General features: G+C 36.6%; 1 long non-coding RNA gene across 1 annotated transcript in view; it reads right to left on the bottom strand.

The window, feature by feature from the left end:
* The window catches only part of LOC144612945 (uncharacterized), a 499,846-nt gene that overhangs the window by 15,100 nt on the left and 456,941 nt on the right, over window positions 1–27,805 (bottom strand). Inside the window, exon 3 of the long non-coding RNA XR_013550163.2 lies at window positions 2,711–2,765. This is a non-coding gene — a long non-coding RNA (uncharacterized LOC144612945). The remainder of the gene's footprint in view (window positions 1–2,710; window positions 2,766–27,805) is intronic.

The raw sequence follows: 27,805 nt of genomic DNA, 5'->3' as shown, positions 1-27,805 counted from the left end.
TTAATTTCTAAACTTAGTAATATTTACCCAGGTATGTGCTCAGGACCAAAGAGGCAAATAAGTGAGATTTAATTGGCCTTAAGAAACTCTTTTAGGGACTCCTGGGTGGCTCAGTCTGTTGAGCATCTGGCTTTTGATTTTGGCTCAGGTTGCAATCTTACAGTTCAGGGGATCCAGCCTCACAGCACAAAGCTGCTTGGGATCTCTCTCTCTCTCTCTCTCTCTCTGCCCCTTGCCCACTCATTCTTTCTCTCTCTCTGTCAAAATAAATAAATATACTTTTTTAAAAAGTTCTTTTAGAAGATATTAGATTAATTTTCATTTATTGAGCTTCTATGTGCTGGATACTGGGCACTTTATTATCTCATTTTATTCTGAGAAAAAGAATGGGTATCTTAGCTAATTTAAATGACTCTTGTAATAGATATCATTAGCACTCATCCCTATCCAGTTTTCATGTTCTTTCCCGCACCTAGAAAACAACAATTCTTAGGTGACTTGAAGTCAGGCAAAGCCATAGGACTAGTGCTAGTCAGTGATATGTGAGTTGAAATGAAAATAGCCACATTCTAGATAGGCCTTTATGAGCTTGTATGACACCTCCATACCTTTGTCTTTTCTAAACAAAGTTGGATGGGAACAACCTGTATCCCTTAGACGTTGTTTGAAAGAGCTTCCCAATCCAAATTGGACTTATTATGAGCAAGAAATAAATCTTTCTTGCAATAAGGAGATGAGATTTAAGGATTTATTTACTCCCACAGAAAAGCAGAAAATCCTAACATACACACTTAACTAACATACTAATATACTTATAAACTATTATATAGATACTAATATATATAATAATATGTAGAATATATATATATATATATATATATATATATATATATATATGTCAAAGGTTAGGGTTAGATATTAAAATCTATACTTGCCTAACTCTAAAGACCAAGGTCTTTCTACTCTATGATATGGCCTCTAATAAGCAATGTAAAAACTGCTGTTACACGGTGACTTAGGCTCTACATGCTCTATCAACTTAGAATAAAGTAGATACCATTTTTAACTCAAGGTCCCAATGGTAGGATAGCTGGGATTCGACTTGGATCTTGAAAAATGTAGGGCATTATCAACAAAAAGAAAGGAAAGCCGTATAAAATCAGACCTTATGGGTGGGCATGAGCATAGTCTCCTTGGGGAGGAGATATATACACTGGGAAACCATAGAATATAAGATTAGAATGAAAGAAAAGCTATTTTCTTGAGTACCGCAATGCTACCCTGAGAAACTTCTATTTAGAACAGTAGAAAATGGTTGAGAAAGTACTAGAACAAGAGTCCAGAGCACTGGAACTGTTCATGCTCTTGTCAACAGATTTACCTCAGCTGAACACAAGGATCTCCTACTTAATGTATGGGGTAGATTCTGAATATGTTCTAAGAACCCTTACAATTCTGTATGTCTTCAAGTATACATCTCAAAGTTCCTTTGCATGAATTCACTAGTTACATTTAGGGAAAATTAAAACCAATGGCATTTGATAATCATCAGATTTTTAATAAAGTGGTAATCATCTAGAGTTAGAAATGTTCCCATACTTATATCAGCACATAAATATTTTTATATTGATTTTGCCACAAGGAGTAATGTCAGTGGAATGATTCTGCTGCTAATAGTGATAGAATTGAATAACTTTTTTTTTTCTATTACAAATAGGTTCTACCCTCATTGCCTTCTGGTGGGCAATTTATTATCACCACTTTCCTGGAAATTGATCACAAATTCCTCTAGTCCTCATTTCATCTTTCCCCAAAGCATTTCTTTCTTAGGAAGCCGCTCTGTTCAGAGGCAGTGGGAAAGGTAGCATTATATGACTGCATATGAGCATAGGCATACATTGACTGTCCTATAAATGCTAGCAATCTGTTGAACACTAAAGATTATATAAATCTTAGCAGCTTTACTGATGCTTCATACACAAGCAGCTGTTGTTTCTTGGTCGCCTGATTAAATATGCTGCAAAATTTCTCCCAAGAAAATCTCACCAAAGTTGATTCCAGCAAATCCTTCATAACATCTCTGCTAGCAACTTCAGTTTCTAAGCAATTCAAAGAAAAGACACAATCAATAGCAATTCTTTGAAGGGGGCTGCTCTTTCTCCTTTCAAGACAAGGTATTTATAACACCAGACCAAGTGTTCTAGTCTTGGCTCTGCATTAACCAGCAGTCACTCAACATTTTCAAAAAGAACTTCTGAATATTTTAGAGACATGTGGATTGGAATGTGTTTTTGACAATATGTCTCTCTCGATATAACTGTATCTGTTTCTATATCATACATATATGTGTGTGTATACACACACACACATATATATTAAGTAGTATAATTATGGACTATGTATTTAGAGAAAAAATAATAAAAATTCCTAAAGCTATTAAAAATTCACATTACATTCATGAAATTAACCATCTATGAGACATTCACTGGGGAAATAAAATTAGAAGTCTACCTAAGGTTCCAGTTCAAGATGGCAACATAGAAAGACCCTGAACACATCTCCTCCATGGACACACCAAATCTATGTTTGTTTATAAAGCAATTCATCCACAAGAAGAATTGAAAGTTGACCTGAAGAGCTTCAGTACAATAAAAGACCACACAGAGAATGGCAGGAGAGCTTAAGACATGATAACAAAGAGAACACCCACCTCTGATGTAGTCAGGAGGGAGAATACTTTGGGATTATGAGCAGATTCATCTGACCTGGGGAATAGAAAAAAGAAAAAAAAACTTTGGTTTAAAAGAGCTACAGGAATATAGAGGAGCTATCCCTAGTACCCTGCCAAATGGTAGAGAAGTTATGGAACGCTCTTTCTGGATTGGAGGGGCTTGAAGGTGCCATGACCCCCTTCCACCTTAATAGTGTGGAGGAGAGAAGGGTCAGGCTGCCCCAGCTGGCCTCAGTGAGCCCCAGACCCCTAACCCACTGGAGCCCTACCTATCCCATGAAGGGAGACCCTGTGCAGTGCACACTGAGATAGCCCAGTCATTGCTCATTATAGCTCCAGCTGTTGTGTCAAGGTAACACAGATGCAATGCACCCCCAGAATTCTACAGGCCCACATCACTATGGCTCCAGCCTCCCAGCCAGGGCATCTACTGCTTGGAGAATCTCAAGAAACCTCAGCCCATTTTCACCTAGATTCTGGTCATCCTGTCAAGGTATCCCCTGTGCAGAGCTCCCCTGTACACCCTGACCTAAGCCTACCTTGGTTCCAGCTACCCCACCAGGATACCTCCTATGCTGAGCAATCCAGGAAAACCTGGACTGCATCCTCTTCAGCTTTAGCTGTCCTACCAGGATACCCCCTGCAGAAGCACCCAAGAAATCCCCCAACCCATGTCCACCTCAGCTCCATCTGCTGGAATGCCCCTTACATGGAGATTCAGCAGACCCTACCAGCCCACATGGAACTTGGGCTCCAGGGATCCCACAAAGTCACCCACTGTAAGAGAGACCCAAGAGACCTCAGTTTGCATCCACTTCAATATCAGCTATACTATCCAGATATCCTCTGCACAGAGAGCCTCATTACTGCCCAGGCCCACATACACTCTAGCTCTAGGCATCCCACCAGGAAAGCCTCAGGACCCTCAAGCCATACCAGCCAAATTGACCAGACACACAGTGTACACAGAGGACAGCCATATGAGAAGTAACTGTTCTAATTCATAGACACAAATACAGATAGTGAAGCAGAGTGGAGAGACAGAGGTATATGCTCCAAATGAAAAAAACCAATACAACACTTCGGAAAAAGGGCTAAATGAAAAGTAAGTAACCAATCTACCTGATAAGAGATTAAAATAATGATCATATAGATGCTCACCAGACTGGAGAGAAGAATGTAAGATCTCATGGAGAACCTCAACAAAGAGATAGAAAATATCTATCTATACAATAACTAAAATGAAAAATACACTAGGGATAATCAACAGTAGATTAGAGGATGCAAAGAATGGATCAGTGATCTGGAAGACATGGTAATGGAAAGCCTCTAAGCTGAATAGCGAAAAGAAAATAAAATTTAGAATGGGGATAGGTTAAGGAATCTATTGGACAACATTAAGCAAACAAACATCACATGATAGGGGTCCGAGAAGTAGAAAAGAGAAAGGGGCAGAAAACTTATTTGAAGAAATAATAATTGAAAACTCACCTAACCTAAAAAAGGAAATACTCAAGCTCAGGAAACACAGAGATTTCCAAATAAGATAAACCCAAAGAGGTCCATACCACCATATAATACTTAAAATTTCAAAGGTTAAAGATAAAATTTTAAAAACAGCAGGAGATAATCAAAAATCTATATACAAGGAAAATCCCATAAGCTATCGACCGATTTTTCAGCAGAAGCTTCACAAGCCAGAAGGGAATGGTATCAAATGCTGAAAGGAAAAAAAAATACAACCAAGAATACTCTAACCAGCAAGGTTATCATTCAGATTTAAAAAAGAGAGAAATAGTTTAACAGACAAATGAAAATTAAAAGTTTTATTACCACTAAACCAACCTTGGAAGGGAACTTCTTTAAGTGGAAAAGGCCAAAATTAAACATAAGAAAATGATGAATAACATATAATGTAACAGTGTATACATATAACATGGGAGTAAAAAAATATATTTTAGGATGGGTTCAAACATAAGTGACCTTCAAGTTAATATACTGCTGTATACTTAGATGTTATATGTGAACCATATAGTAACCACAAACCGAAAACCTACAGTAGAGGCACAAAAAATAAAGAGGAAGAAAGCTAAGAAAAATTCAACAAAAAGTCATCACAAGGAAAGGGAGCAAGAGAAGAAGAAAAACAAATAAACTAAAAAAAACAATCAGAAAACAATTAACAAAATGACAATTAGTATACATCTCTCGATAATTACTTTAAATACAAATGGTCTAAATGCTCCAACTGAATGATAAAGAAGGTGGAAAGGATAAAGAAACAAGACCTATCTATATGCTGCCTATAAAAGACAGACACATAAAGACTGAAAGTGAAAGATGGAGAAAGGTATTCCATGTAAATGGAAGAAAAAAAAAAGTAGCAATACTTATCTTAAACAAAATAGACTTTAACACAAAGACTGTAATAAGAGATAAAGAAGGGCCTTACATAATGATAAAAGGATCAATTGAACGAGAGAATATAACAGTTGTAAATATCTATGCAGCCAATATTTGAGCACCTAAATACATAAAGCAAATAATAATGGACATAAAGGGAGAAATTTATAGTATGGGATTTCAACACCCAACTTACTTCAATGGATAGATCATCCAGACAGAAAATCAATAAGGAAACATTCTCTGAATGACACATTAATCATATAGACTTAACAGATGTATACAAATATACCATCCCCCCAAAACATAATACACATTATTTTTAAGTACACATGAAATATTCTCCAAGATAGATACCATTCAGCCATGTTACTAAAAAGCCAATGAATCACTGAAGAAATCAAAGAAGTAATCACAATATGCATGGAGACAAATGAAAATTAAAACACAATGGCCCAAAAATCTTTAGGTTGGAGCAAAAGCAGTTCTAAGAGACAAATCCAAAATCATACAGACCTACTTCAAGAAAAAAGTAATCTCAAATAAATAACATTACACCTAAAAGAAGTGAAAAAAAAAAAAATAGAACAAAGCCCAAGATTAGTAGAAGGAAGGAAATAGTAAATATAAGGGCAAAAATAAATCAAATAAAGACTAAAAAATGGTAAAGATTAATGAAAACAAGAGCTGGGCAAAAATAAATCAAATAAAGACTAAAAAATGGTAAAGATTAATGAAAACAAGACTTATCAAGAAAACGAAAGTACCAAAATAAATAAAGTTAGAAATTCAAGAGGGGAAAGAACTGACAACACAGAAATACAAAAGATTATGAGACTACTACAAATATTACATGCCAACACATTAGATAACATAGAAGAAATACATAAAATCATAGAAACATACAATCTTCTGAAACTAAATTAAGAAGAAATAGAAAATCTGGAATGACCAATTTAGTGTTGAAATTGAATTGTATATCAAAAAACTCCCAACAAAAGTGCAGGACCAGATGGATTCACAGATGAATTCTACCAAACATTTAAAGAAGTATTAATACTTATTGTCTTCACTGTTCCAAAAAACAGAAGAGGAACGAAAGTGTTCAAGAACATTCTGTGAGACTGGCATTACCCTGATGCCAAAACCAGACAAAGACTACAAAAAAAAGAAAACTACATGCCAAATATCCCAGATCAACCTAGATGTAGATCCTTAAAAACATATTAGCAAACTACATGCAACATCACATTAACAATCACTGAGCAGAATCAAATGGGAGTTATTCTGGGGATGCAAGGATGGTTCAATATTCACAAAGCAATGAGATATACCACACTAACAAAATAAAGAATATAAATCATATGATCATTTCAATAGATGCAGAAAAAAGCATTTGAAAAAATCCATCATCTGTTCATGATAAAAATTCACAAGGTAGGTTTAAAGAAACTGCCTCAACATAATAAAGGTCACATATGACAAACTCACAGATAATACCATACTCAATGGTGAAAACTGACAGCTTTTTCTAAGGATGTCCACTTTTGTCACTTTTATTCTGTGCAGTCCTAGAAGTCCACAGCAATCAGACAAGGAGAAGGAGAAGAAAGAAAGAACAAAGAGGAGAGGGGAGGAAAGGAAAGGGAAAAGGAAAGAGAAGGAAGGAAGGAAGGAAGGAAGGAAAAGAAAGCAAGCAGGCATCCTAATTGGTAGGGAAGAAGTCAAAGCGGTACTATTTGCAGAAGACATGGCACTACACATAGAAATGCCTAAAGCTTCCACCATAAAGCTATGAGAATAAATGAATTCAGTGTATTTGCAGGACACAAAATTAATATACATAAATCTGTTGTGTTTCTACACACTAATAACAAAGTATCATAAAGAGAAATTTTAAAAAAATTAATTTACAATCATACCAAAAAGAATAAAATACCTAACAGTATACTTAAGCAAGGAGGTTAAAGACCTGTACTTTGAAAACTATAAAATATTGATGAAAGAAAGTGAAGATGAAATACATAAGTGGAACACATCCCATGCTCATGGATAGGAAGAATTAATATTGTAAAATGTGTTTACTATCCAAGGCAATCTATAGATTCAATGCAATCCCTATCAAAATACTAGCAGCATTTATCATATAACTAGAATAATACTAAAATTGATATGGAACCACAAAAGACCCCAAATATTGCCAATAGAGTCTTGAGGAAGAAGTACAAACCTGGAGGTATCACAATTCCAGATTCCAAAATATAAAGCTATAGTGATTAGAACAATATAGTAGTGGCAGAAAAATAGACACACATATAATTGGAACAGAATAGAGAACCCAGAAATAAATCCATACCTATATGGTAAATTACAACAAGGGACATAAGAATATACATTGGGGAACACAGTCTCTTCAATAACTGGTGTTAGGAAAACTGGACAGCTACATGCAAAATAATGAAACTGGACCACTTTCTTACACTAGCCACAAAAAATAAACTCAAAATAATTAAAGACCTAAATTGGAAACATAAAACCATAAAACTCCTAGAAGAAAACATAGGCAGCAATCTCTTGGATGTTGGCCTTAGAAACATTTTTCTAGATATGTCTCCTCAGCCATCAGAAACAAACAATTGAGACTATACCAAAATAAAAAGCTTTTCTCAGTGAAGGAAACCATCAACAAAACAAAAAGGCAACCTACTGAATGGGAGAATATACTTGATAAGGGGTCGATAACCAAAATACTTAAAGAACTTACACAACTAAATACCAAAAAACACAAACAATCTGATTAAAACCGGGTAGAGGACCTGAATAGACATTTTTCCAAAGAAGACATACAGATGGCCAGAAAACATATGACTAGATACTCAACAGCACTAGTCATCAAGGAAATATATATCAAAATCACTTGAGGTATCACCTTACAACTGTCAGAATGGCTAAAATAAAAAGGACAAGATATAAGTTTTGGCAAGTATGTGAAGAAAAAGGAACTGTCATGTACTATTGGTGGTAATGTAGATTGCAACCTCTGTGGAAACAGTATGGAGTTTCCTTAAAAAAACTAAAACTAAAAATACCTTATGATCTAGTAATTCCATTAATCGGTACTTACCTAAAGAAAGTGAAAACACTAATTTGAAAAGATAAATGCACCCCTATGCTTGTTGCAGTATTATTTATAATAGCCTAAATATGAAAGCAACCAAAGTGTTCATTGATAGATGAATGGATAAAAAATATGTGAGATGTGTGTACATACACACACACACACATCTATGTATCATACGTATGTAATAGAATATTAACTATAAAAAGAATGAGATCTTGCCATTTGCAACTATAGAGATGAATCTAGAGGGTATTATGCTGAGTGAAATAAGTCAGAGAAAGACAAATACCATATGATTTCAGTTGTATGTAGAATCAAAAAAAGAAAACAAAAAAATAAACAAAAATGCAGAAATATACCCATTTTACAGAGAATAACTGGTGGTTGTCAGAGGGGAAGGGATGGCACAAGGGAAAAATGGTGAAAGATGGAAGGTACGGGTTTCCAATTGTGGAATGAATAAATCATGGGGATAAAAGATACAGCATAGGTAATGCAGTCAATGGTATTGCAGTACTGTGGTATGGTGACAGATGGTACCTACATTGGCCATGAGCATAGAATAACCTATAGACATCCTGAATTATGTTGTACACCTGAACCTGATGTAACATTGTATGTCAATTTTAGTTCAATTAAAAAAAAAGTCTAAAATGTGGTTTGGCAGACCATTATTCACAAGGACAGCATTCTGCTTAAGTCTATGCAAGGATTTTGGGAAGTTTCCTGATGCCCAGTGCTTAATTTACATTTACATCTCAACTGAGATGTCACTTCCTCTAAGAGTTGCTTAGCATTTCTGTATCTGAAATGCCTAGATTTTCCCCAGTAATTACGATAATCACATTTGCTTGATTCTCCATTAATATGTACTTTTAAAAAATGAACCATTCTGTCTCAATCATTGTATTCTTAGCAGTTAGCACAGTGCATGATACATAGTGTGTTCTCAGTTTTAAAAGTAAATTTTTGTAGGAATTATTGAAAATTTACATGTTTGATGTATTACCGTCTTAGAAATGGTACACATAAATTACAATGTCACATTATAATGACAGATTTTCAGCGAATGCATGGTACTTCATCTTTTTCCTGAGACTTTTATATATGTTATTCCCTAATCCTGGAGTGCTTTCCCCAGTGAATTCCCTAGTGGCTGTCACTCCCCATTCCAAAATCTGGTGATACAGTACCCCTTCAGATACTCTTTGACTACTCACAAATCCACATCCAAATACATGCTCTTGTATATCCACTAACATCTCCCATTGCATTTATAGTCTTTGCCATTTTGTATATAATTGTTTAAATATTTGTTTAATGTATGTTCTCCCACTAGAAAGTAAGCCCGATGATGGCAGATGAATGTTTTTGCCAATCCCTGTATCCCATCATCAAGCAGAGTGCATGGCACACCGAAGGAATTCAATAATGATTTCTTGAATTAATGAATAAGTGACTAGAAATAGATTTAAAAATGAGAAATTCCCAACAATATTCCAATATTGTTCAGGGAAATCATATATATTATTTACAATAATAAATATAAATTTATTTATACAAAAGGAAATTCACTAGACTTTAAAAATGGAAATGGAAATGATTCCTTAAGAGTATATATTTTTTGTTATTACTTGCACTAGCTTCCTGGTCACCCAGAGGCCTTCAGATCTGAAATTTGATCTTCTTTATTAATATACATTACAGGCAAGGCTATTTGTACAAATACCCAGAGCTAAGTCATCTGCCAGAAACATCCTCAACTATATAATAAATGTTTTATAAATCAGTTCATTGCATCTAGTCACTGTGAGATGATAATCAAGAGATAGGCAATATTCATTATATACATATTCATTCACACATGCATACATTCTTCAAGTTATTTCCTGAAAACCTACTGGGTGCCAGCCCTGTGTCAGATATTACTTTGGTCTTCTTAACCATGTATAAAGGGTTAAAATCAGGCCTGGGCTGATACAGAATTGGGAATTCAGTGTCTGTCTTTGCAGTACTGTTTCCTTGGAAACTACAGAGTTAAGATAAATGTGGAATGTTGGTTCTGCCTTGTCTGCTATATGGAAATACACCTGGATTGGAGCAGCTGGGATTGGGCATGCAGGCCTTGGGCCTTTGTAAATAGAGGTATAAAAGATTGCTGAGAAATTAGCAGTTTCTCTGAGTCAGAATGACCCACACACATCTTGGCTTTCCACAGAGGCAGCCATGCTCACCCCATATGGACACAGGGACTAAGGAATCTGTAAACTCAGGTAGCTGCAGGTCTTCCTTGAGATGAAGATGGCATTAAATGATGAAACTGCTTTCTTGTGAAACTAAACAAAGTAGGATTGGATTGAAGCCTATTTGTGTTCCAGGAGTTAGACTGCCTTCCCAAGCTTGTAGCAATGCTGTGGTGGTACACTGACAAAACTTGGGACTGATCCCCCAAATTCAGAACTACACCTTCACCCCCCCAAAAAAAACCTCCTTTTGTGGTACAACTCCTTTATAGTACAAAGGTCCCACTTTGCATCTTGCTGGCCTTTCCCTTTTGCTTTTGTCTACTCTGTGGCATCTGATGCTCTTAGTAGCTCATGATGATCAGCATCATGATAAGAGACAGACCTGCATTCGTGTATCAGCCCCACTACGTCTTGGCTCTGTGGCCTTGGCAACTAATTTAACTACTTACATAAGTTTTCTTCTGCAAAATTGGTTCATACTAAAGAAAGAGGAGAGCACAATTGTTAAAAATGGAATCTTTACAGCCTGATTGAAGAAATGGAACTATCACTAATAAATAAATGGCTGGGTGTCCAACTTGTGGCCAGGTTACTGAACCTTTCTGTGTCTTAGTTTCCTTAAGTACAAAATGGAAAGAACAATTGCACATATATTATAGAGTTGCTATGAGAATTTAAAAAGCTGTAATATATAATATAGTTGATGCAATGTCCAACATATAGTAAATCCTCAATAAATGCCAGCTATTAATTATATTTATGTTCAAATTACAACTTAGTATTTATTCTTTCAGTGTTTCTACTTCATCAAAAGCAATGAAATGATAGGTCATTACCCTGGAAAGATTAAGTAGTGAAAAAAGGGTTACAAATTCCACGTATGCATGACAGAAAACAAAAAGCAAAACACAAGTAATACAGAGTGGTTACTTTTCCTCTCATAGACTGGAGAAACAATTAAATGATGTTAAAATGAAATAGCATAATTCACAAGTAGCAAATTAATTGAGGAACAAGAAGACCAGGGTATATACAAAGTCACCATGGTGATCCAGAACAAAGCATTTCAATTGGCTCAATCTATTTAATACTTATTCCTCCTTGTTTCACCGAGGATTTGTACAAATCGATACATTTCTTCCTTTCTCTGGGAGCCTTGGTTTTCTCTTCTCTCAAACGAGAGTGTAAGATGACTTCTATGGCCATTTGTAGTTTTAAGTTTCTATTACCCATCCAAGCTAAGAAGAATGAAGCAAAGGACTTTCAGATGTTTAGTACCACTGGATAAGAATTTTATATATACATATGTCTTGTTCTTAGTAGAAAAGAAAACAAGGGAGATAAAAAGTGTAACTCATCTTCTCCTTTAATTAATGATCCCAGAGATTTTTAAAATGACTTGTCTATCTTCATCTGCTTAAAACTTTTGTGAGAAATTTCCATTCACCTATGGGGAGACTGAATATTGAGCCTATTCCAGAATCTGAAGTCATGTTTGTCCCACACAGTCCAATTCTGAAATGTTTTTGTGTCATTTTCAGTAGTTCAGTAAACCATCTGCAGTATACCCTCTCTCAAAAAAAATAAATACAGTCTTTAAAGTCTAGATTGTCTGATATAAGTATGGTTACTCCGGCTTTCTTTTGTTGACCATTAGCATGATAGATGGTTCTCCATCCCCTTATGTTCAATCTGAAGGTGTCTTTAGGTCTAAAGTGGGTCTCTTGTAAACAGCATATAGATGGATCTTGTTTTCTTATCCATTCTGTTACCCTATATCTTTTGATTGGAGCATTGAGTCCATTGACGTTTAGAGTGAGTACTGAAAGATATGAATTTATTGCCATTATGATGCTTGTCCCCTCAGAGAGGCCCCCTTAAAATTTTTTGAAGGGCTGGTTTAGTGGTCATGAGCTCCTTCAATTTTTTTCTTTGTCTGGGAAACTTTTATTTTTTTTTTTTATTATTATTTTTTTTTTTTGCAGAAAAAGTTTCTTTTATTTTTTTTAATTTTTTTTCAATATATGAAGTTTATTGTCAAATTGGTCTCCATACAACACCCAGTGCTCATCCCAAAAGGTGCCCTCCTCAATACCCATCACCCACCCTCCCCTCCCTCTCACCCCCCATCAATCCTCAGTTTGTTCTCAGTTTTTAAGAGTCTCTTATGCTTTGGCTCTCTCCCACTCTAACCTCTTTTTTTTTTTTTTTCCTTCCCCTCCCCCATGGGTTTCTGTTAAGTTTCTCAGGATCCACCTAAGAGTGAAGCCATATGGTATCTGTCTTTCTCTGTATGGCTTATTTCACTTAGCATCACACTCTCCAGTTCCATCCATGTTGCTACAAAGGGCTATATTTCATTCTTTCTCATTGCCACGTAGTACTCCATTGTGTATATAAACCACAATTTCTTTATCCATTCATCAGTTGATGGACATTGAGGCTCTTTCCATAATTTGGCTATTGTTGAGAGTGCTGCTATAAACATTGGGGTACAAGTGCCCCTATGCGTCAGTACTCCTGTATCCCTTGGGTAAATTCCTAGCAGTGCTACTGCTGGGTTATAGGGTAGGTCTATTTTTAATTTTTTGAGGAAACTCCACACTGTTTTCCAGAGTGGCTGTACCAATTTGCATTCCCACCAATAGTGCAAGAGGGTTCCTGTTTCTCCACATCCTCTCCAGCATCTATAGTCTCCTGATTTGTTCATTTTGGCCACTCTGACCTGTGTGAGGTGCTATCTGAGTGTGGTTTTGATTTGTATTTCCCTGATGAGGAGCGACGTTGAGCATCTTTTCATGTGCCTGTTGGCCATGGGAAACTTTTAATCTCTCCTTCTATTTTGAATGACAGCCTTGCTGGATAAAGAATTCTTGGCTGCATGTTGGAAGTCTTAGCCTCTGCAATCAAACAACACAAAGAAACAAAAGGCATCCAAATTGGCCAGGAGGAGGTCGCACTTTCACTCTTCGCAGATGACGTGATATTCTATATGGAAAACCCAAAAGATTCCACCAAAAAACTGCTAGAATTGACTCACGAATTCAGCAAAGATGCAGGATATACACTCAACACACAGAAATCAGTTGCATTCCTATACACCAACAATGAAGCGACAGAAAGAGAAATCAAGGAATCGATCCCATTTACAATTGCACCAAAAACCATAAAATACCTGGGAATAAATCTAACCAAAGAGGTGAAAAATCTATACACTGAAAACTATAGAAAGCTTATGAAAGAAATTGAAGAAGACACACAAAAAAATGGAGAAAGATTCCATGTTCCTGGATAGGAAGAACAAATATTGTTAAGATGTCAATACTACCCAAAGCAATCTACATATTCAATGCAATCCCTGTCAAAATAACACCAGCATTCTTCACAGAGCTAGAAAAAACAATCCTAAAATTTGTATGGAATCAGAAAAGACCCCAAATAGCCAAAGCAATATTGAAAAAGAAAACCAAAGCAGGAGACATCACAATCCCAGATTTCAAGCTATACTATAAAGCTGTAATTATCAAGACAGTATGGTACTGGCACAAGAACAGACACTCATCAGTGGAACAGAATAGAGAACCCAGAAATGGACCCACCAACGTATGGTCAACTAACCTTTGACAAAACAGGAAAAAATATCCAATGGAATAAAGACAGTTTCTTCAGCGAGTAGTGCTGGCTGGGAAAACTGGACAGTGATATGCAGAAGAATGAACCTGGACCACTTTCTTATACCATACACAAAAATAAACTCAAAATGGATGAAAGACCTAAACGTAAGACAGGAAGCCATCAAAATCCTCGAAGAGAAAGTAGGCAAAAACCTCTTTGATCTTGGCCGCAGCATCTACTTATTCAACACGTCTCTGGAGACAAGGGAAACAAAAGCAAAAATGAACTACTGGGACCTCATCAAAATAAAAACCTTCTGCACAGTGAAGGAAATAATCAGCAAAACTAAAAGGGGACTGACAGAATGGGATAAGATATTTGCAAATGACATATCAGATACAGGGTTAGTATCCAAAATCTATAAAGAACTTATCAAACTCAACACCCAAAAAACAATCCAGTGAAGAAATGGGCAAAGGCATGAATAGACACTTCTCCAAAGAAGACTTCCAGATGGCCAACCATGAGCAAATGAAACACGTGAAAAATGCTCAACATCACTCATCATCAGGCAAATACAAATCAAAACCACAATGAGATACCACCTGACACCTGTCAGAATGGCTAACATTAACAACTCAGGCAAAAACAGATGTTGGAGAGGATGCAGAGAAAGAGGATCTCTTTTGCATTGTTGCCGGGAATGCAAGCTGGTGCAGCCACTCTGGAAAACAGTATGGAGGTTCCTCAAAAAAACTAAAAATAGAACTACCCTACCACCCAGCAATTGCACTACTAGGCATTTATCCAAAGGATACAGGTGTGCCGTTTCAAAGGGACACATGCATCCCAATGTTTATAGCAGCACTATCAACAATAGCCAAAGTATGGAAAGAGCCCAAATGTCCATCAATGGATGAATGGATAAAGAAGAAGTGGTGTGTATATATATATATATATATATATATATATATATACACATACACACACAATGGAGTATTACTCGGCAATCAAAAAGAATTAAATCTTGCCATTTGCCACTACGTGGATGGAACTGGAGGGTATTATGTTAAGTAAAATCAGTCAGAGAAAGACAAAAATCATATGACTTCACTCATGTGAGGACTTTAAGAGATAAAACAGATGAACATAAGGGAAGGGAAACAAAAATAATATAAAAACAGGGAGGGGGACAAAACAGAAGAGACTCATAAATATGGAGAACAAACTGAGGGTTACTGGAGGGGTTGTGGGAGGGAGGATGGGCTAAATGGGTAAGGGACACTAAGGAATCTACTCCTGAAATAATTGTTGCACTGTATGCTAACTAATTTGGATGTAAATTTAAAAAAAAGTAAAAAACAAAACTAAAAAATGAAAAAAATAATAAAATAAATTTAAAAATAAAAAATAAAATAAATTATTCTGCAGTATATACTTGCTTTTACTTTCATGATTCCCCATCTAGAAGGAGATGGTGAGGGAGAAAGTAAGCAGGAAAGAGAGGAAGTGGAAAAGGGGGAAGGGGGAAGAGGGGAAGAGGGAAGGGGGTAAGGAGGAAAAGGGGGAAGGGAGGGAGGGAGGGAGGGAGGAAGGAAGGAAGGAAGGAAGGAAGGAAGGAAGGAAGGAAGGAAGGAAGGAAGGAAGGAAGGAAGGAAGGTGGGTAGGTAAGGGTAAGGAAGGGGGGGGGGGAGGAATGAGGGAAGGAGGAATATATAAATGAATCTGGTCTCAGCTGCAGAAACTTTTCTAGTCACCTCCCACCCACACTCACCCAGCTCACCTGGCAGCTGTTCATAGCAATCATTTCAATTAAAGCAAAAATCATTTTAAATCAGAAAGGCTGGCTGGCTTTGTCTGTTATGTCTTGTTGCAAAGTTTCCTCAAGTTCCACAGATGCACTGTAGATGATTCAAACTCCTTTGTCATTTATTATGTTCCTACAAGAGTTTAATGTGACTGGGCTAGTTTGGAAATAATTAATTGTCTTTCTACAGCTGAGGAGGAGTCCTTCAGCTATAGCTCTCTGGGGCCAAAGAATGCTATGGAAATGTTCTCAGCCATCCAGCCAGTGAGTGACTGCATAGAGACAAGTAAAATCATAGGCTGGGAAGGCTGATGTATAATAGGACTCTGTATGGAAATTCATGATCACTATACCATTCTCAGCTGGGGATAAACTCAGAGTTAGGAAGTTTACGTGGTGCATAGATGTACTGTGCCAGATCTTCATGAAAATCAGAAGCTATAACGTTGCATTACCCTATGGGCTTTGGAATTGGAATGACCTCAGCTGAAGTATGCTCTTTAAAACTTATCTACTTCATGTTTTTGAAACCCAGCTTTCCTGTCTGAAAGACAGGGAAAATGTTATGTACTTTATAGGATTTTTATCAAAATTAACCACGTTAATGCACATAAGGTGCTTATTATTATGTTTGGTACCTAGTACTGGCTCAATAAATACTTATCATTGTTATTACTTAGCCTACATCATGGGTGTGACTCCCATTGATTCATTCAATTTCATGTGCCAAAACACTCATCCCAAAGTTCTAGGCTTTTGTACATATGACACTTTTTTTGTACATACATACACTTTTTTACATATGACAAATGTGCCAGCAATGTCAAAAAAGAATATGGTCATCCCTATTTCTACAGAGACATCTGGCATCTACATTTACAGAGACATATTTATTTCTGAAAATGGTTTGTAGCATCACTTTAGTATGCTTTGTAATCATGTGGAGGACAATCTATGACATAATATCCATGTACAAACAGTATAAGATAAAGATCCAGAAATGGTTCCAGGTGTGATGGAAAAATTCTTCAAATCTAAAGTAGAACATTATCTAGAATCTTGAGGTCTGAGTAATAACTATTACTTGAGTAATAGCCATTATTAGACTATTAAAGTTTACTATAAAATTTACTCTAAAGCTAGTCATAACGTATGGATTCTAAGATCCTATTAATATTTTTATCTACATGTCTCAATAGCACCACTTTAACCCAAGTATAAGTAGTCAGGCAACACTTCAAATGGCAATGTGATCTGGGGGAAACTGTTCTCTTCCAACTATACTATTAGTGATGCTTCTGATTAAAATTTACCTAGAAAAAGGCTCAAGATAATTTAATATTCATAGAGAGAAATAGCAAACATTTGATAAGCCATCAGAGATACTAGGATATTTATAAAGTTTTAGGCATAATAAAATAAGTATATAATGTATGTGAGGCACTCTTATGCATTGTGCTTTTATGATTTCTAAGGTATTGATAACATTGGACATCTGTGAAATGTCAAAGTCTTTGTGGTACATCTCCAGCATGCATTGGCTGAAGAAAACTAGTTGATCCTATCTTCCAAGTGTGAATTTTACATATAGATAGAATTGGAACAAAAATATAGTATCAGGGCACATATATTTCAGTTTTAAGCACTGTTTTACTAAGACACAGATTCATCTGTTGGGTACCTTTATATTCAAGACACAGAACTAGGTACTTTATATATGTTCATTTCATTTGATGTTAATCTCAGCCTGACACATTACTATCTCCATTAAAAGGCTGAGAGAGAGAGGGGCACCTGGGTGGCTCAGTCAATTAAGCATCCAACTCTGGGTTTCAGCTCAGGTCATGATCTCAGGGTTCGTGGGTTCAAGCCCTGTGTCAGGCTCTGTGCTGACAGTGCAGAACCTCCTTGGGATTCTCTTTCTGCCCTTCCCCACTTACTCGCTGTTTCTCTCTCTCTCAAAAATAAATAAATTTAAAACAAAAAAAAGCTGAGGAAGAGTGAAGCTCAGAGAAGGAAAACAACTTGCCTATGATCTCATAGCTAAAATGCCAGTGCTGGAAAAAAAAAAAGAAATAAAATAAAATAAAATGCCAGTGCTGGATTTTACATTCACTAATACAAATCTGATTTCCTCTTTCCTACATTAAAGAAAGGGGAGGAGTTGAGTAATGGGGTCTAAGGGATACTTAATATCCACCATATAGGGCTCCTTCTTGAAGCAGGCACCTATTCCAACATCATAGCAATTGCAAAACATGAAAGGTCTTTGTTCATACCTTTATTTAATGAGTGCCTATTATTTGTCTATCATTGTTCTAGGCCTGACAAATAATATAGAAAAAGAGAAAGGAGGGAAACAAAATGATCTTTTTTAAGAAGGTTATAATCAATAACCATCTATCGATCTAGCTTTGGAACTCTGTTATTTCAGACTAGTGTTTGATCCAACAGTAAATCTTGTGAATGATGCTACATTTTGAAACAGATCTATGACCCATAGGATATATTGGTAATCCTACAACCTGATCAATTCTCCCAAAAACATAATTAAATGTTAATATGTTGGAAACATTATATTAGAGGCTTATAGAATGGAGGAAGGCAATCATACATTTCATGTAATCTTGCTATTGAATAAAAAAGGGTTGGTTGAAGACTAGTCACTAATTACCACATTTAAAATGGCCAATGATTTAATCATTTGAATGATAACCTAAAAATAATCCTTTTTTGAGGAAAAAAAAAAAAAAACCTAATGGAACTGAAGCTCTAAGATGGAAAAAAAAAATTGCTAACCATGGAAACAACTATCAAAATAAGCCTTAGCATGTAGACTTAATTACTGACTCTTGTAAAGTATGTGTATAAATAGTTTGACTTTGCAAATAAATGCTATCTGACAGCTATTTAGTAAAATGAAATTTTGTTACAAAGCCTTAAATTTTATTTAATTATGTGTTACACATATAAAATGAGTCCAGAGAACAACATGAGAATCTCTCATTCGATTATTAAATTTCTTATGCCTTACTAGGTGAGGTGTCTTTTGTTGCTGTGTTCCCCTGTACATGCCATGGTTAGAGGTTTATTTTTCTAAAATACAGCTGCGGTCTCTTTGTTAAGACCATATCACTCCACATAAAGTTTCAGGCACCCCTTGTCAACGAGACCTGGGTTTTATTGAGTTGGAATTCAAGACCTTCTAGGATCTCATTAAACTCCTTTTTTTCCAGCATTATCTTCCACTTTCCCCTTCAACTGTGGCCTCTGTTTTGATATATTGTTATTTGCATTCCCCAGTCAGTGGTTTTGGGGGAGGGCTTTTCTTTTGCAAACCCCATGCTCTGCTCTCTCTCCACTTCCCTTTTCTCCTCTCCAAGAAAAGGTCTCCATCCCCACTGCAAGACACATGGCTTTTCTCTCCTCCAGTTCTCCTCTCCACACCACATCCTGGCCATGTTCTCTCCCTCAAATTATGTGGATTGTTCTCTTAATCCTCAAAATGAAATCCTGGGTATTCAAAATGATTGGATGTTGATCTAGCTGTGTTAGAGGGATGAGACAAGCCCAGGGTCCCCCTACTACTCCACCATCTAATTCCTCCTGCATATGTTTCTCTGTCTACATGTTATTCTCTTTAAGACTAGCCTATCCTAAAAGGCTGTGACAAAACCATGGTGGGTCCCAAGCACAATCACCCATAATATCCATTATATCTCATAAATGAACACAAATAAACACACTTTCTAAATTGAAAAAAAAATGCAAATGCAGGTTTGGTGACTAAAAATGAACACTCATTATGAGGTTGTTTACTAGCATTTACTACTCAATCTGCAACTAAGCAGTTCAAAGGGAATATAGGATCAAAGATACAAGCAAGGGAACAAGGCTCTCCAACGCCTTTCCTATTTTACAGAGATGTACACTGAAATTTGGGTCATTAATTAATCCATTAGAATGACAAGGCTGCTTGATCAGAGTAGCTCAGAGCCATAGACTTACAATATCTGCCACATGTGGCTGAGGAACAGACCCTGTCAAGATTCAAGAGTGCACTTAATGAATTTTTTGTTATGCTAGAGTTTCATATTTCTGCATTCTACTTACAAATGCACCTCTGGGCCTATAGGTAGTGGGTGGTGGTTCACCATATAAATAAAATAAGATGCGCTTGCCCTGCAAACATAGCACTAAGACAACTCACTTAGGCTGGGAACGCTTTCAGCTAGTCCTTCAACCTGATCACTACTTCTAAATGACTTGTAAGCTCTTTCAAGATAATGTTGCAAGGTCAAGCTGGCATACCAACCATGTGGGACATTTTCTAGGTTATTCTCTGCATCAGAGAATAACCTACCCCTCCAAACCATCAATAGTTCCTTGGGCTGCTCTCTTGGGTTTTCACATTATATTTTCCATAAAAACCATTGGAGTGGATGTAAGTGTATTAAGCCTGGACTTGGCCAGAAACTTTATTGTGCCACTTATTAAAAGAACAAAAGAGGTGAATAAAGTGTTGTTGATTTACTTTGCTGCTTGGACAAGAAAGTTAATTCTCCTATTTCTAATATCTGTGGTCCCCGCTCATCTCTCAATCTTGACCCTGAGTGCTCACCAGGATGATGAAGAGAGAAGTCAAAGGTAAAGCCATAAATGCTTTCAGATAGCCAAATGATAGAGATACTTATGGAATAAATGTACATGCTTGGCCCACTGTTACAGCTATATCTTTAAAAAAAAAAAAGAGGAATAGGGCAAACTGGACTTTGCACAATTCTTAAAACAGTCAGTAACATAAATACCAGCTTCTTTCAATAAGAAAGATAAAGCCAAGAAAATAAGGGAATGAAAGAAAAGACTTATTTAATCTATTTCTTTATGAGATGCATGTTCACACCAACCAGAAAGGAGAGGAAGTAGCATCCAAAGCCAATAACTGTTCTAAGCCCTGAGGGCACTTGATGTTGCTCTTGTGGCAAGATCCTCAGCTCCCAGGAGGTCTCCAGTTCACCAGTGAGGAAGGACATCAAGAAGTAGAGTGTACCTTGCCCAGGATCACATAGCCCCATGAGGCAGAGCTAATATACAAACGTAACTCTGACTCTGAAGTGCTGTTGCCTAATCTCTCTGGGCTGAGCAACTTTGTTGCTGTTTTGTAATAATTATTAGAGGATGGCGTATTATAGAATGACTATTTAAGGAGAAAAGTGAAACAGCTCTGGGAGACTAAAAATAGATTGAGGTTGTGGAGAGGTTCCAGTACCAGTGAGGTTAATTAAAAGTAGATATTTAATAAAGTTTTCACTGAAACACAGAATGGCAGCTGTAATCAAATCCATGGGAAGGGTAAAGTATACAGGCTCCCAGTGAGTGAAGGACAGAGCTATTTCTGAAATCAAAACAGTAACACGAAGAGATTACAGTTTGACCCATTTCCTGGCATAAGAACTTGGTATTTCCAGATTGTTTCAGAACACCAATAACCCTACCACAGCTTGAAAATATTACTTAGGATCAACTGATCTGCAGGCAATGTTGAGAATGGATGCTGAGGCACTTGAAACAGATTTATCTATTACTTAAATTAAAAATGTTATTAATGTCTTATATGCAGAGATGGCCTGGGGGCCAGATGGCTGTACAATCCCATATTCTAAAGCTTATAAAGCATATTAGATTTGAATTTTGAACTTAAAGTTTCCATATTTAAAAAAGAAATTATTAAAGCCACATATAGACCCCATTGTCAGTAATTAAAAATGATTCTTAAAGATTTCTTTAAACAAACAAACAAAAAAGCTAGCAAACAGCACAGATTTATTTCTAGGATGATTTGTGAGGGCAAGTGATATAGCATGAATGGTTGTTTTTTCCCGGATACTTATATTCTCCGCCAGTGCCAACTAGAGGAAGTCAAAATGTTTTCGGTTATTAGGGATTGAACCTTGTTTCTAGAGCCTGTAAATCATTGTGTTTCTAAAAAAATAAATTGCTTTAGGAACATATAAAAATATTTTTATCTAAAAAATGAGAAGCCATTCCAATAAAAAGTGAAAAATGCAATCTATGGTTCAGTGACTTGGAAACATCTGGATATTTAAGTACAGCTCCTTGAAAACACATTATATTTGGCTTTGCGTATATGAGCCACGGAGATGTTTTTCTGAAATTATCACTTTTATATGAGTTAATGATAACACCCTTTAAAGAAATATTCGAAGATATTTTAAACATTTTCAAAAATATATACAAAATAAGCAACTACCCTTAAGAGACAGTATATGGCTTAACAGCTTGGACTTTGGAGAAGGACAGACCTAGCTTTAAATGCTATTTCACTAATAGTGGCTTGATTATAGGTAGTTTATTTTAACTTTTAAGATAATTTTCTAGTGGGTAAATGAGAAATTTAAATGAAATAATGTATACAAAATATTTATATAATACTTGAAATATAGTAATTACTCGATAAATGTTAGCTCTTATTATATTAGATTGAACCACAAAATTGCCATTTTTTGTATGGCAAATAGTCAAACGTTGGCAGCTGCATATACTTCAGTTTAGCATTATAAATTCCAAAAATACTGGAATTAGTGAAGGCCTAACTTTCTCCACTGAATCAAGAAAGAAATTTCTCAAAAGGCAAGAAGCATCTAACAATAATAGTAAACATACAGCAATACCCATAAGCTCAGAAATGGCATTGAGTTTTCAGAAGAGGAGATGACAAATGATACATGCAAGAATAGGGTAGAGGGAGAATTCTCTGATAAACTTGGAATATTGAGTACAAGAGAGGAGTAATTATCTACAGGGTTATAGTTTTTATTGGTGATTTTTTTTTAAAAAGTGTCATAATGATCAAAATGGAATAAAAAAACAAACAACATGGAAAATAGCAAATTCAAATACTTTCTTTTTTTTTAATTTTTTTAACATTTACTTATTTTTGAGAGACAGAGAATGAGCAGGGGAGGGAGACACAGAATCTGAAGCAGCCTCCAGTCTCTGAGCTATTTGTTAGCACAGAGCCCAATGTAGGGCTCAAACTCACGAACTTCAAGACATGACCTGAGCTGAAGTCAGATGCTCAACCCACTGAGCCACCCAGGGGCCTGATACTTTCTTGGTTGAGTAAACTTTCTATCAATCCAAATCAAGATAAACTGTTCAATGACAACAAAGGTTTCTTCTCCCTATTCATATTCTTTTTCCAAACTTTCTAAAAAAAACTATCTAAGAACACATTTATTTCAATTCTCTCACATCCCGAAGACAGAGTTGTAAAAATTCCTTCAATGCTGAAAAATGTAGGTAATTCTTTATATTTTTAAAATTCTGATAAGTTGCAGGCAATGACTATCCTGCTTTTCATATACTTTGAAGTAATTCTAGTGATCAGATTTATTGTGGTAGTGACTGAGAAATGACCAAGGATATTCAGGAAATATAATAATTGTATATTTAAATTTACCCTGATAAGAACCAAGGGTTCCTTAAAACCTTGGAGTTTCCAACACCTCTGATAAAAGATGCCTTCTAATATCCTTCAGTTATCTTCTTGTCACAATTGTGCTTATTTCATCTTTCAAGTAGAAAGACATATCAATTCACAAAAAAAGGATGTGTCACTGAGATTGTTTATAATGAAACATTCAGCAAATTGAATGTGTTTTTCACATTTGATTCCAAAATATAAGGTCTACCAAGAACTATGCAATGCTAAATAGGCACACTGTACCAGCCTTACCTTCACAAAAGCAAATGTCAGAGATAAAGGAAACTGAAGTATCCAGCAGAACAATAAAAAATCTCCACAGAATAGGCTCCAGAACCCAGAACTTGTTTTCAAGTATTCATAGATTCCTTCCTTCCTTCCTTCCTTCCTTCCTTCCTTCCTTCCTTCCTTCCACTAAGATATACTGAACTTCCTGCAACTGGACATATAATTGTGAGCAAAAACATTAAAAAGTTTCTGTTTTCATGAAATTTGCTGTCTGGAGGGGGGAACACTCAAATGAAAAAATAAGTACTTCAAATTGACATATGTGTTACACAGAAAACAAACAACATACTACAAAGGACTTTATCTGGTATGGGTTAATGAATTCCATCCCCAAGGAAGTAGCATTTGAGGTAGAAGATGAAGGGTGAAAGAGTTAACTTGGAAAAGCTGAAAAGTAAATGGAAATTCTGGGAAGAAGGAAAGGAATATACAAAGGTCCTAAGTCTGGGGGGAAAAAATGGCTTTTCCTAGTATATGAAAGGCCAGAATGGTTGGGGCACAGAGAATGAAGGAAATACGTCTCTAAGATGAGGTTGGAGACATGAGCAGGTTCAAGACCATGGCTCTGGAGGGCCATATTAAGGCTTTTTACTTATTTTATATTGTTTTGTTTTATGTTACTGTCTTTTTCTTATGGGCTAGATGGATTAAATCAAGGGGTGAAAAAATCATCTTTATGCTTTGAAAAATTTACTCTTAAGTAGGGTGGAGAATAACAAAGAGAATCAGGTAAAAGACCAATACTGTCATGGTGGTGACAAAGAACTAGAAGTCAATTGGGGCCAAGGACCCAGAGACAGTCTTCTTTTGCCTCAATAGGTGGCATAACGATGGTGGAAAGGGTGGAGTGCATTTCCCAGCCAGAAGCTTGAAGGCCAACTCACCATGGTCTCTGATTTCTGTTTACCAAGTTAGTATATTTGGAATCAAGGGACAAGAAATTTTGGAAAAACAAATTTTTCAGGAAGTGTTTTTTGTTTTTTTGTTTTTTTGTTTTTTTTTTTTTTTTTTTTTTTTTGAACAGAGCATGAGCAGGGAAGGGGCAGAGAAAGAGTGAGGCATAGAATCCTTAGCAGGCTCCAGGCTCTGAGCTGTCAGCACAGAGCCAGTCGTGGGGCTTGAACTCACAAACTGTAAGATCATGATCTGGGATGAAGTCAGATGTTTAACCAAGTGAGCCACCCAGGCAACCTAAGTTATAGTGTTTTAAGATTTTTCTTTTTTTGAGAGAGAGAGAGAGACAGAGAGAGGGAGAGAGGGAGAGATGGAGAGAATGTGTGTAAGCAGGGGAGGGGCAGAGGAAGAGGGAGAGAGAGAATCTTAAGCAGTCTCCAGGCTGGGTGTGAAGTCAGGACCTGGGGGCTCAATTTCACAACCCTGAGATCAGGACCTGACCCAAAGTCAAGAGTTGGACTCTTAAATGACTGAGCCACCCAGGGGCCTCTAGTGCTTTTTTAAGGCAGAAATTCTCTCTACTTCATAAACCCAACTATCAGGAATTTAGTACTGAGTTAACTTATGATAAAAGATGCCTTCTAGAGTTTTTGTAATGATTATGTTTATTTATTTTTGGGAGGAAGGGAGGGTCAGACAGAGAGGGAGACACAGAATCTGAAGCAGGCTCCAGGCTCTGAGTTGTCAGCACAGATGTGGGACTGGAACTCATGAATTGTGAGATCATGACCTGAGCCGAAGTTGGGACGCTTAACTGACTGATCCACCCAGGCGCCCCTAGATTTCTGTTTGTAGGAAACAAAGTTACCTGTTGAGGGGTCTTTGCCAATCAGCTCAAGGAGAATTTTAAAAGGCAGTGGAGGGAATGGTTGAAAAGACTCCAAGAACTACATATGGGATTTGACAAAAGCAAATACAAACAGTGCTTATAGGAACTGGAAATATTTAAGATAGCTACACTATCTTTCTGAGGCTATATTTTCTCTATCTGGTATTTTCTTCATACATGTTCCATTCTTCTCTGTAGACTGACTGACTTCCTCTGCTTATTCATACCTCAACTCACCCACAACTTCAAATTATTTATGGCTTTGCTTTGCCTGTGAAGCTCCTAGTCTGACACAGAGTGACTTTCCAATCCTAGAGCCATTTTCCTCTGAACTTAGGCTTTTTGTGTCTAGGTTCAAGTTATCTTTTTGGCATCTAAATGGGTAATTTCAGTTTGTGGTTGCTTTTCTCTTAGTTTAAATATCTACCCCAGAAACAATTTGTTATCACACTAGGAGAGTTTGATAAACATGACTGCCTACTTTAGAGTCTGTCATCAAATCAGATCAATTTAGTAGAGGTAGCTGAACCTAAAAGAAATTGAGTTCATATTATAGATTAAAAACGAAAGAATAACAGCTACAATGATTTTAAAAACTCAGAGAAAGCCAACAACTTGAGTTTCTATACTCACACCTCTAGGAAGGATATAAAAGGGCAACTCAGATAACAATAATGCTTAGCAACTTATCTGTAAGTCTCCCCTGATCAAACGAGACTTGAGCACTGGAGATCTTTTATCTGTTTTTGCAGGATTACATTCCCTAATAACCCAACCACCTAAGTTATGAAATGCTGTAATCAAGCTTAAGGACGGAATGTTACTTCACACTTTCAGTACACACATATAATTTGCCTGAAGCTGGGTTTTGCAGTTTGCAATGTGGAGAAGCCAAGTGCTCTCCTGGTCTGAAACTCTTTTTTTTTCTCTTAGAGACACCATCACTGGACTACTCTTGGAAGATGGAGGAGAGAATGAGACATCACTTTTGGTTGAGTGGGAGTCGATAGTGGAGGAAGAAGCCTGGGGCTGGCTCACCAAGTACACTCCAATTTTCAAATTTCTGGACTTTTATGGGCCGCCAGATAGACACTCTGGAGCCATCTAGTGGTGTAACATCATTGATCTAAAATGTTCAGAAGAGACGGGTTTAGCCTTGAAAAAAGTCCATATGCAGACAATGTCTCAGAATAATCTCACATGGAGGTAGCATCATTTTAGGAAGGCAACTCTAGCTGTGGGTGTCCTGGTCCTAGGAAAGCAATGGATATCCTAACTCTGACTCATTCCCTCTGACTACAGCTTCCTCTAGCACTGTTCCAAGCTGTACATCATTTAGTGACCTAGGTGGGGTGGAATTTAGAAACACCAGTTATTGTTTTAGCAAGTCCATCAAATACAAGACTGAATGTATCCAGTGGAAATGAGGTTTTGCTGGTGACTTTATTATTGACTCCTATATATACTCTACCTGTTTTCAGATGAACACATTTGGGCTGAGGTTGAGTTGTCAAGGGGGGGGTTGGTATTCAATAGCTTTAAGTTGTAAGGGTATTGCTCTGTTTTGATGGATATTTATGGAACTTGAGGAATAGAAGGACTAGTGCCATTTCCTGTTCCTGAAGCTGAAAAACAATCCTCTCTATGAAGATTTGGACTAGATGGGACAGATTTGCAATACTTGGAAAAGGTTTTTCTTGGAAACTGCAATGATAACTTCTTTCTATTCATTTAACCTCATTTCTTTTATTGGTAATCTAAATTAGGCTCTATGGCAATTGTTTTCAAAATTGAGCATGTGTTCATCACATCAACTGAAGGTTTGTTAAAATATATACTTCTAGACCCTACTCTCAGAGTTTCTGCTTCAGAAAGGTCTGGGTCTGGGGTCCAAGAATTTACAACAAGTTTCCAAGAGATGTCAATATTACTGACTGAGGAACTGTACTTTATGAACTACTGATGTGAAGAATCAAGACAGAAAGGTTCAGCCTTTATTGTTTCACTGACTTAAGGACAAGACCCACATGTTCTGTTAGAGTTCCCCAATGAACAGCAGGTTTTTATTCTTGGTAATTCTTCTGTTTTTAAAAATAGACCTGATTCTTCAAATGAGATCATTTTCAGAATCCCAATATATTAAACAGAGAGAAATAAAGCCACTCTGATTATAATGAAGGTTGCAAGGGGTGCCTGAGTGGCTCAGATGGTTAAGCATCTGACCTTTGATTTCAGCTCAGGTCATCTCAGGGTCATAAGATCAAGTCCCATGTTGGGCTCCATATTCAGCATGGAGTCTGCTTA

This window comes from Panthera onca, chromosome D1, assembly GCF_046562875.1.
Source record: "Panthera onca isolate mPanOnc1 chromosome D1, mPanOnc1 haplotype 2, whole genome shotgun sequence".
NCBI classification, from domain to species: Eukaryota; Metazoa; Chordata; class Mammalia; order Carnivora; family Felidae; genus Panthera; species Panthera onca.
This window is presented reverse-complemented; position numbering and strand designations above follow the sequence as displayed.